Raw genomic sequence first — 11,579 nt, 5'->3', positions numbered from 1 at the left:
TCAGGAACCACCAGAGGCATGGAAGCCATATTTCAGGCCCAGAATCTTGCTCCACAGAGTTAGATGCATTAGAAGGGGGAGGGAGGGACTGGAGACTGGACCTTTTCTGGACCTCAGTTTCACCATCTGGAGAACTGGACTTGAAGGACTGTTTAAAGCACTGTAGAATAGAAGAAATCCTGGAATGTCAGAGCTGGCAGGACCCTTAGACTCACCACTGTCCAACCCCTTATCTTGCATAAGGGGAGAGTGAGGTATCAGGGGGAGGAGAGGCTGACTCCAGTTTGCACAGCCAGCAGAGTGGGACCTCCATACTAGGTCTCCTGCCTCCTGGGCCGCCTTCTACCTGCTGTGATGCTACAGTGAGGACCTCAGTACCCATGACACAGCGTTTGGGAGGAAACCCCCACCCCAGCCTTCTCCATGCTTTGAGGATTCACCTTTGCTAACTACAAATGGAATCGAGGTTAACAAACCAGGCTGATCTTTCCCCTAGTGAATATCGTTAAAGAGCGTGGTAGATAATAACTTATCATCCACCGTGAGCCTGATGACAGGTTCCTGTGAGAGGTGGGAGGAGGGCCAGCACTGGGGGGACCTCCACAGTTCCTTCCAACCCTTAGAGGGATTAGAGCCCTTCTAACTTCTGATCATGTTGGACTGAGATTGATTTCAAAACAGTAAAAATCAGATAGACTGGAGCATTCTAAATAACTGATTTTGACATTCATAAATGTCAAATGGGGGACAACTTTGGTTTTCCCATAAAGGTTTGCTTTCCTTCTCACCAAACTTCACTGTCTCCACCTCCTCACCACCCACCCACCACCCCCACCTCAGCCCAGTGTACTCTGGCTCTACCCCCACTCCTCCATCTAGGTGTCCCTTGCTGTGGCCACCAATGCAAGGTCACTGCACAGTCCTTACTTTCCTGGCTCTCTTGGCTGCACTTGGCACAACTGCTCGCCCCTCCTTGACAGGCTCTCCTCTTAGCTTTCATGACCTTGCACTCTCCTGGCTCCCCTCTGCTGCTCCAGCCACTCCTCTTCTGTCTCCTGTGTGAGCTTGTCTTCTCAGCCTACCCGGAAATTCGGGGGTTCCTCAGAGCTCTGCCCAGGCCCTCTGCCTTATCCTGGGCGACCTTATCCACGCCCACTCTTGAACGGAAGGGGACATCTACCACGTTGCCAGCACTGGGCCAGGTGCTTTGCAGAGATGGGCATATTTTTTCCCTCAAGATACCCCTGTAAGGTAGGTAGGATTTCCATTCCCATCTTACAGATGAGGAAACTGGCTTGAAGATGTTCCATGTCTTGAGTAAAATCACACAGTTGGTAATCAGCAGAGCCAGGATTCAAGCTCAGTTCTGTCAGACTCCTAGGCCTGATGGCCCCACGATGTCGTGACGTGTGAGCTGACAAGGGGTCAAGGTGTGACTCCCCTTTGGGGGTCATTCAGATTGTAAAAAGCACACACAAGTCTCCCTCTTGTAGCTTATACACGTATCAGCGTCCATCTCCTTCACCCTCGGGAGAGAGCTGCCCACTCCCCAAAGTCTTGTAAATAAAGCCAGGATGACCACCTTGGATAGGTCACCTTCTCCCAGGGCTCTATCACCTACTCCCAGGGCTCTAAGTCCTATCAAGCAATGTAGCTTTTGAACAATTTCCAAGAGGGCCTCTGAACCAGGGGAAGGGGGCTGATGATCAAGGTCAGACACACTGTGTGGCCCCCAGAGCTCCAAGCAGGTACCCAGAGCAGGGACCAAGTCCGCTGCATCTTTACCTGGCAGGGTCTCACTCAGGGAACAGAGCAACACTCTCCCCCCAGCTATCCAAGGACATGTGTGTGATGTGATGGGGAAGAGGATCTGAACTCAGGTCTAAATCTTGCTCTGCCAGTTTCCAGCTGAGGACCCTTGGGGAAGCCCCTTTTATTTTTGAATTTATTTTTTTATACAGCAGGTTCTTTTTTTCTTTCTTTTTTTGGTTGTGTTGGGTCTTTGTTGCTGTGTGCGGGCTTTCTCTAGTTGCGGCGAGCGGGGGCTACTCTTTGTTGCGGTGCGCGAGCTGCTCATTGTGGTGGCTTCTCTTGTTGTGGAGCAGGGGCTCTAGGCACGCGGGCTCAGTAGTTGTGGCGCACGGGCTTAGTTGCTCCGCAGCATGTGGGATCTTCCCTGACCAGGGCTCGAACCCGTGTCCCCTGCATTGGCAGGCGGATTCTTAACCACTGTGCCACCAGGGAAGTCCTTAGCAGGTTCTTATTAGTCATCAATTTTATACACATCAGTGTATACATGTCAGTCCCAATCGCCCAATTCATTGCACCGCCCCCCGCCAGGAAGCCCCTTTTAAATGGGACTGACCATCCTGTTTCTTAGGGTTGGGGTTCGCAAGAGCACATTCACACCCTGCCTGCACCAGCCATCACAACTGTAGAAAATTCCTTGCTGCACCCCACCCTGAGCCAGTGGTAACGACTGCTTCTCACGCAGGACTGGATTTCCAAAGCGTTGCCAGAACCCTCTGCCAGAGCCCCGTGAATAGGTGACCCAGAAAAGGCACGTCCTGCTTTTTTCCTCGGGTGTCCTGGGACACTTTGAGCTCCCTGCAAAGTCTGGACACCAAGGGACGTGTTACAAAGAAGCTCTGGTATTGTTCTGGAGAAATGGCATTCACACTGTCAGCATGGTTACCGGCTTGAGACGGAGGGGCCACCCACCCACAGATTCGTGTCACCCAGATAGGATGTTTTTTTTCCCCCCACCAAATGCAGGCCTCCTGCTGCCCGGGTGAGCCGGCTGATCCCAAGCCAGTGATGATAGCACCACCACCAGGAGCAGCAGCTCTTGCTGTTAATCGCTGGCTGTCTGACTGGCTTGGGGGTAAACACTTGACCCCCCTGTGCCAGCTCCCCAAATCCTCACAACTCTGGGAAAGAGGCTGTTAACCCCATCATATGGAAAGGGAGACCTAGAACAGTCAGGTGCTTACTCAGTGGTCAAGGCGGTCACCCGCAGCCTCCCACTCACGGCCACTCTCTGCCAACTGCCTGGGCCCCAGTGTCCTTTCACTGATACCAACTTCCACCCCCTGTGTCTAAGATCAGCCTGAGCGCACAGATTTCAGGATCAGCCAGAGCCTCCCGCCACTCTTTGAAAGCCCGCTTTAGGAGCAGATTGGCTTCCATGGCAGCTTTTGGCATTAAGAAGTGTGAAAATGTCCTGGTAGCTGCAATCTGTGAGCTGGCAGAGCTCAGAGCCCCGTTCTCAGCACACACACACCCCCTACACACACACAGCTTGTTCAAAGGAGCTCAGCTCTGGGGGAGAAAGTGAAGCTGTTGCCTATGGAATCGCAGTTAAAATGAGGGCGAAAAAGGCTTTTGCTTCAGTTCTGCGGATGGTCAAGGAACTTGTGTTTCTTAGCCAGAATTTTCTAGATCCTTTGGCTGGAACCATCTGGATAATTGCCTCAAGCTTCTGTGTGGTTCTCACTTGGTCGGCCCAGGTGGGAGGGGCTGTGGTGGTCCAGGGAAAGCTGGAGGTCAGAGCCTGGAGTGCGGTGACTTCCAGTCTCTGAGCCTTGGATTTCCTGTCTGTGAAATGGGAGGCTACACTGGCTTGGATGGCAGAGTTCTGTCTTTTTTCCAGCTCTGAAGGCCTAGAGTATGTCACCACTGGAAGTTCAGTAAATGACATGGCAGCTCAAGAGGGTGAAGCAGGGAGGCCTCACAGGCCCAGTGTCTGGACCACATCCATACAAGGAGTGGAGGAAAGTAGCAGGACCTACTCCACAGCAGGCCACGGGCAGCGGGTGGCCAGCGCACTCCCACTTGGTCAAGGAAATGTCGGTATTATCGTTCCGACTTTACAGATGTGGAAGCTGAGGCCCAGGGAGGTTAAGTATCTTGCCCAACTGCAGTGCAGAGAGCAGGGGGCAGGAACCCAGATCCAGACCCACTCCACCATCACCATTCTTTCCATGCCCACCCCTGACCTTCGGAGCGCCTGAAAACGTTCTTTCAGTCTTTGAGCTGCACACATCAACTGCTGTCATCAACTGCTGCTTAAACCATAACCTTGGAAGTGAGGGTGAGGTTTGCTGAGTTTCCACCAAGGTTCCCTGCCAGGCAACTATGCTACAAAACAGCTTTTCCTCCCCAGTATGTTAGTAGGAGGCAAGCAGATTGCTACAGCCTTCTGTCTTCTTCCAGAAAACAGTGGTGGGCTGGCCCTGACTCAGGAGACAAAGGGATCTGGAAGCACCAAAGCCAGAGGAGAAGGCTGACTCCAGGGGGCTGGTCTCTGCAGATAGCCCTGAGCTGCCACTGGGGTCATAGGTAGGAAGGACACACTTTTCCCCCTAAAAGATACAAGCTCCTCCACCTGGCCCTTCATGACCTGGCCCTGGCCCACCTTTCCAAGCTCAACACCTACTTCCTGGACATCCTAGGGCCACCAGGCTCACAGAGCCTGCCCACAAGTTTCTACCAACTTTACCATTCTTCTACCTCTTCCTCTAAGTCTTTAATACCCAGCTGAAATCTCACCTCCTCTAAGGAGCTTTCCCAGGTCTCCACCAAGAAGCACTCTCTCCTTCTGCTCACTCCCACTGTGACTCTGGAATCCACCACCTGCACGGACTTCTTTTGGTAGGATTGGTGTTTCCTGGCCAGCTACTAGGCATCAAGCCCTGTGCTATGCAATTTCATCTAATCCATGATCTCGTTTAATCCTCATGACAATTGTGAGGTGAGGAATTCCTCTTGTACCCATTTAAGCAGATGGGGAAAAGGAAGCTCTCTTACCCAGGGTCTTGGAGTTAATAGGGGCAGAGTCACTCTTTGTCACTTATACTACCTGCTTCCCACTTCATAAGGAAGTTGGCATTTCCCTCGTAAAATGTAAACACTGGAGGACAGGGCCTGCGTTTCATTCATCATCTGAGGCCCTGGGGTGCCCCTCTTCATGAGTGCTGAATCGAATCTGATCACACCTCGTGCCTATTGCAGAAATGCCACCACGAGAGCCTTCTTTGTGAGTGGCCAAGGCCTTCCAGGAGGGAAACGCTTTAAATTGGCTGACAGCTAACTGACTGGCAGCCTCGTGGAAGATAAGACTGGGGAGAGAGCCAGGGGGAGGGAGGCAAGATTGCAGGGGCTAGGAGGGGGCTGAGAGGAGGAGGAGGAGGAGGAAGTCTCCCGGTTGAATTTGGCCACCTTGCAGTTACTTGGAGTATAAGATCTGGAGTTGCCAGACGCGGCCTCAAATCCCAGCTCTTCTGCAGTAGCTGGGATAGCCTGGGCAAGTCGCTGCACCTCTCTGAGCTTCAGTTTCCTCATCCATAAAGTGGGCGTGTCGCTCACGTTGAACCTCCCACCCCCCCGGGGCTGATGCCGGGAGGAACGAGGTTGTGGATGAGGGAGAGAGTGGGTGCTGCCTGCCAGAAGCCTGTGACAGTGCTGTTATCGCCTTTATTTTATTTATTTATTTATTCATTCATTCATTCATTTTTGGCTGCGTTGGGTCTTCGTTGCTGCGCACGGGCTTTCTCTAGCTGCAGCGAGCGGGGGCTACTCTTCGTTGTGGTGTGCGGGCTTCTTATTGCAGTGGCTTGTCTTTGTTGTGGAGCACGAGCTCTAGGCGCGCAGGCTTCAATAGTTGTGGCACGTGGGTTCAGTAGTTGTGGCTTGAGAGCACAGGCTCAGTAGTTCTGGCGCACGGGCTTAGTTGCTCTGTGGCATGTGGGATCTTCCGGGACCAGGGCTCGAAACCATGTGCCCTGCATTGGCAGGCGGATTCTTAACCACTGCGCCACCAGGGAAGTCCCCTGTAACCTCCTTTATATGGGACAGTTGGAGAATCAGCCCAAGCTGAAATGCCCTCCCTGTGAAACCACTGGGCCCTGAAGGCCTGGGAGCAGCATGGAACTCACAGAATCACAGACTCATACTAAGGATCTTGGAGACAACTCAGGCTGGCTTTCTTTCTCTGAGAGACAGCACTGCGTGATGGGCTGTTAGTCAGCTCTGCCAGCAGATGGGCCTGGCTTCAAATCCAGCCCCCACTTGTATGTGGCCTGGTTCCTCATCTTTAATATGGAATTAAAAATAATTCCTCTGCCACAGCTCTTTGGGAGGATCAGAGACCCAGGCAATGACAGCTGGTTTTAGTGTTAACTATGGGGAACTGAGGCTCAGAGAAGGAAGAGAATTCACTCACAGTCACACAGTAGATTAGCAGCAGAACAAGGTCTATGCCCAGGCTCCACCCCAAAGCCAAGGCCTGGGCTTGTCCTTGGACAGCTGCAGCCTTACCTCAAAGAAGGCCGAGATGGGGAGTGTTGAAGGCCGAGGAATTCACCCTGAGATCTCTTGTGGTATTCTGTGTCTCGCTGAGCTGAGGCCACTGCTTGGGTTGCCTATGGCCAGAGAATGTCAAAAAGCCCACGTCAGAGCCTGGGATCTTGTGTCCAGCCTGGGGTCTCATCCACAATATTACCCAGGGCTTTGTGATGTCACCCCTCTGAGCCTCAGTTTCTCATCTCGCCAAATCAAAGTAAGCCTCCATGGCAAGGTGAGGAATTCTGTGAAGGCACAGAGCTATTTTCATAACAGCTACTGCTGAGCTCTTGTCCTGAATCAAGCCCTGTGCCGTCACTCGCCATGGCTTCGTTTGGTCCTCATAACACCCGTGTACAGCGGAAACCCAGCTTGCAGATAAATGGCTGGGAAGGGGTAGAACCAGGGTCTGAGCTCCCATCCTGTTCCCTCTTCCTGAAACACTCACCCCTCCTCTTTCCAGACCTAACTCGGGCTCCTTCTTTGGGTTCAGCATAGACGTAGCTTTCTCTGGAAGGATCCCTCGGCCACAAGCTGGGCCAGGCACCTGCTCTGGCGCACAGTGCTGGGTCTGCCCCTCTGCGTTGAGACTGTTTCTCCCTCTCCTCCACCAGACGGGGAACCCCATGATGCAGGGACCTTATCACGTTCATGACTGTTTCCCCAGAGCCTAGAACTGTGCTCGGCATACAGCAGGTGCTCAATAATTATTTGCCGAATGACTAAAGGCATCTTGCCAGCATCGGGATGCCAGCCGGGCCCCGAGGGAGCAGGGGAGATGGAAGGAAAACTCCTGGACTCCTGCCACGCCTTACATTAGCGGCATCTTCTCCGAGTCCGACAGCCGGCCCCCTGGGACGCCATTTGAGCCAGCTGAATTCCGGGCACTGCTTCACTTTGGAAAGGCAGCCACAGCCCTCATCAAGCAGCCCGGTAACTGACGTCACAGTGGTGCCAGGAGCTGCCCCGTTAATATTTAATGCAGACTCCACTGCGCCAGAGCGGCAGGCTAGAAGGGCTGAGGGGCCTGCAGAGTCCCCAAAGGGTCATGAGGAGGGCACAGATGGGAAAGGGCTTCCTAAACCGGAAAGCCCCCAGCAGATAAGCATTACACCAATGCGTTTTAGCCCCTGGCTTAACTCAGAAAGAGCCAGGGCAGCACGTGCCTGCCGTGGGACAAGGAGACTGCTGACTGAGCCCTGGTGATAACTATGTGGGGGATTAGGGACTCCCGGGGACGTTTCCTGGAGACAGTGGAGGACAGAGCCCTGGCGCCGGCCAGACCTGGACTCCACCCCAGGTTTGCACTGCGCAGCGGTGTGACCTGGGCAGCAGCTGCACCACTGAGCTCTCAGTTCTCTGATCTGTGCAATGGGCATAATGATACCCTCCCTGAGAGGCTTTTGTGAGAATTAACATAAACGAATGATGTAAAGGACCCAGCTCATCACACAATAGGACCTCAGCAGATTCTGGAGTGCCTTCTCCCAAACCAGGTGTGTGGGTGTTTCATGCATTCATCGGCTGAAGTGATGTTGGAAGGGAGGAAGGAGTGAGGTTTGGACTTGTCACTATGGTGGGGCACCACCCCAGAGAGACATCAGACAGAGGATGGACAGAGAGCCCAAGATAGCAGGAACAGAAGGGCCCTTTTGCACCATCTCTTCTGATTGAACCCCTCATTTGACAGAGGAGGATGCTGAGGGCCGCGGAGGGAGCAGACCAGCCCAGAGGCTCATGCTGCAGAGCTGGGGTCTGACCTGGTCTGCAGTCACCGGCCTGAGACTGCATCCACTGAGGGATTTACCCAAGGCCACCCTCTCAGTGGGGGAGGCAGGTGACATGATGAGATGCTCTGTTCCCTGGCCTCTGCTTCTCTGGCCTGGACAAGGCAGGAGCCTCATCTTCCCCACCCCCTTCCTGGTCTCCCTCCAGCGTGTTTCCCCACAAATCCCGGGAGCTTCACAAAATGTAAATCCGACCACGTCATCCCCTGCTTAAAACGCTTCTGTGGGCCCAAACTCAGGGTTGCCAGAGAAAATACAGGAGGCCCCATTAAAACTGAATTTCAGATAAACAATGGTTTTTTAGTATAAGAATGTTCCAAATACTGCATGCACATAATTATACTTAAAAATTATTTGTTTTGAGCTTCCCTGGTGGCGCAGTGGTTGAGAATCTGCCTGCCAGTGCAGGGGACACGGGTTTGAGCCCTGGTCTGGGAAGATCCCACATGCCGCGGAGCAACTAGGCCCGTGCACCACAGCTACTGAGCCTGCGCTTCTGGAGCCTGTGCTCTGCAACAAAAGAGGCCGCGATATTGAGAGGCCCGCGCACCGCGATTAAGAGTGGCCCCCGCTTGCCGCAACTAGAGAAAGCCCTCGCACAGAAATGAAGACCCAAACGAAGCCAAAAATAAATAAATAAAATACTGAATACATAACTACTTAAAAAAATTATTTGTTGTTATCTGAAATTCAGAGTTAACAGGACAACCTGTATTTTTATTTGCTAAACCTGGCAATCCTATGCAAATTGGATTCAGGAAAATGTTGGAGTGTTTAACTGGCCTCCGAGGCCCATTTGGGCCCCAAGCTCATCCTTTCCCTCTCTTCCATATGAACTCTCTGCTTCAGAAACAGCTCTTTACCTTTACTTGAGAATCCCGAGCTCTCTCTCTCCTCTGGCCTTTGCAGATGCTGTTCTTCCACTGGAACCATCTTGGTGCCTCCACGCCTCCTGCTGCCCCACCGTGCTTGACCTGACATCCTTCAGGCCTCAGAAGGGTTGCTGCTTCCTTCTGGAAGCCTTCCTGGCTCTCCAGGCCTGGGTAGTACCTCTTCTGGGTTGCCCCCGTGCCTTGGGCAGGTCCTCCGTCTGTTCTGGTCCCTTGATGCAGAGTAGGGATTCAGCAGACATTTGTTGCATTTGCTAAATTCCACAGCCCCTCGCACTTCCCCTAGCAAAAGTTTCCCCTCTTTCATCCAAGTCCTATGTGCTCAAATGTCACCTCTCCTCAGAGAGGCCTTCCCTGACCATCCTGGCTGAAACAGGACACACACACCTGCTGTCCCACCCCACCCTGCCCCGGCCCCACCAGTCACTCCCTGTCCCATTACCCTGTCTCATCCTGTCCACAGCTTTTACTGCTCTCGGGAATCACGATTTATTCACTTATGGACCCACCGTCCATCTCCTCCACTGGGCAGCAGCTTCCACAAGGGCAGGGGCCATAATGGCTCGTTCCTTGCCATCTCCCTAGTGTCTGTGGGGTGTCTAGCCCAGGGAAGATGCTGCAGACCATGGCTTGTGGTGAACTCGTGGGCCTGCCCCTTGCTGGTGTGGGCCTTAGGGGAGCAGAGTGGCGGGCATGAGCTCCCACCTTCCGTGTCCTCCAAAATCAGTACCCTTGGGAGGGCAGGAGGGCAGGCCAGGTGGCTGGCCTCTGTTTCAGGGGCAAGAGCTTCTGGGAGCACAAGCTGAGCAGGAAGGAAAGAAATCTGCCAAAACATTCATTTTCGGCGGGGGCTCAGATTCAGAGCAAGGAAGTCATTGGGTTTTCTCTCCTCCGTGTTGATTGCCAAGTACCAGCTGCCCAGCCACGTCCTCCTGAAGGGTCGCAAACCTGGGACACTAGGCAATGGGAGACAGTGTTGGGGGTACCGAGTCACTCCTTGGGGGCCAAGGATTTCTAAATCCCTAACACAAAGAAGATCCTCTGAGCCTGTCTTTTCCAGCACCAAAAAATAGGTCCAGCCACTGCCTCCACTGAGGGAAAAATGCACACCCAATAGCAAAAGACTCTGCTCTCCAATGCCTCTTGGAGCTACTGTTCTGCATCAGAGAGCCCATCACACTGTTCAAGCCAGCCTGCTCTCGAGTCAGGTGGCCTCCTGTCTGAATTGTGGCCGCACTGTTGACTGTGTGACCTTGGCGTGCAGCCTGACCTTCCTCAGCACCAACCTCTGCATCTGTAAACAGTGGACAGTGAAGACCCAAGGCTGCAATGAAGAGTCAGGCAGGCCCTCAGCACAGCTTCAAGCACAGAGCAATGTTAAACTGATTGTAGTTAACTTACTAGTGTTTCTTCTCCTGTCCGTGTAGGGGGATGGACAGCAAGGTTTGTAGTGAAACAAGGACCCTTCCTGGGGACTAGAGCCAAATTTAGGAGTTGCCTGGCAGGGACTGGGGTTATGATGTGAAACCCTTGATCCATGTTGGAGACATTGGAATGCCTGATTCTATTCAGCCACTGTTCTCTAAACAGATGAGAGGACCCCTCAGAGCATCCCTCCGACCCTCCTGGAGGCCCCCTGGTATGGATAAGTCAATGGTTTTTGGGTAGAGCCCTGACAAGGATTCAGGAGGCCTGGGTTGTAGTCCCAGCTCTGGCACAAATGTGCTGTGTGACATGCAACAAATCACTTGCCCTCTCTGGGCTCTGGTGTCCTCATCTATAAAATGGGTCATTCCTCCCTGACTTACCAAACTCACAGAATTGTTGGGAGGATCAGATAGGAGAGTGTTTTGGAAAGCATTAGCTGTTTGATGAATTAAAGGAAGATTGTTACTAAAACTGAAAGGACTACGGGAAATCTCTGTACCTTCAGCTCTGTGCCTTTGCTATGAACCTAAAAGTGCTCTAAAAAACAAAGTCCATTAAAAAAAAAAGGACCCCTAGATTTTCCACCAAAGACCCTCTAAAGCCTTTAAGTCAGGCAATATAATGCGGGTTCAGGTTCTAGCTTGTAACTTGCGTGACTTTGGGCAAATGAGTTAACCACTGGCACTGCCAGAGGTTTGGTTTTCCTTCTGCAGAGACAGTAGCCCTGGAGCAAGAGAAGGACTGGGAAGATGCTGCAAGATACAGGATAGATGAGATGAGGCGGAGAAGCCCAGCAGCCTCCCAACACCCTGGACAACCAGGGAGGAGGGTTCCCCACCTGAATTTGAGCTGAGGTGGGGGCTACCTGTTCCAGTTTGCATCCCCTGCAAGCAGCCCTCTGGATCTCAGCTCCACCCCAGGTAGATAGTGACTCAAGTTGTTCTGCAGAGACTGGTCCCTCTGCCCCTGTTGCTATGGCGCTGCAGCACAATCTGGCCAATCAGGAAGGAGATGTGTATCTGAGCCTCTGTTGCTAAAGCCGGAGCAGGACGCCCAGCCAATGGGAAGGGCAGCAGAGTGGAGCCACCGTGAAAACCTCAGCCGCGAGATTCCAACCGGGTTTTTGTCTCCA

The sequence above is a fragment of the Mesoplodon bidens genome (genome assembly GCF_964165515.1).
Source record: "Mesoplodon bidens genome assembly, chromosome: 13".
NCBI lineage: Eukaryota > Metazoa > Chordata > Mammalia > Artiodactyla > Ziphiidae > Mesoplodon > Mesoplodon bidens.
This window is presented reverse-complemented; position numbering follows the sequence as displayed.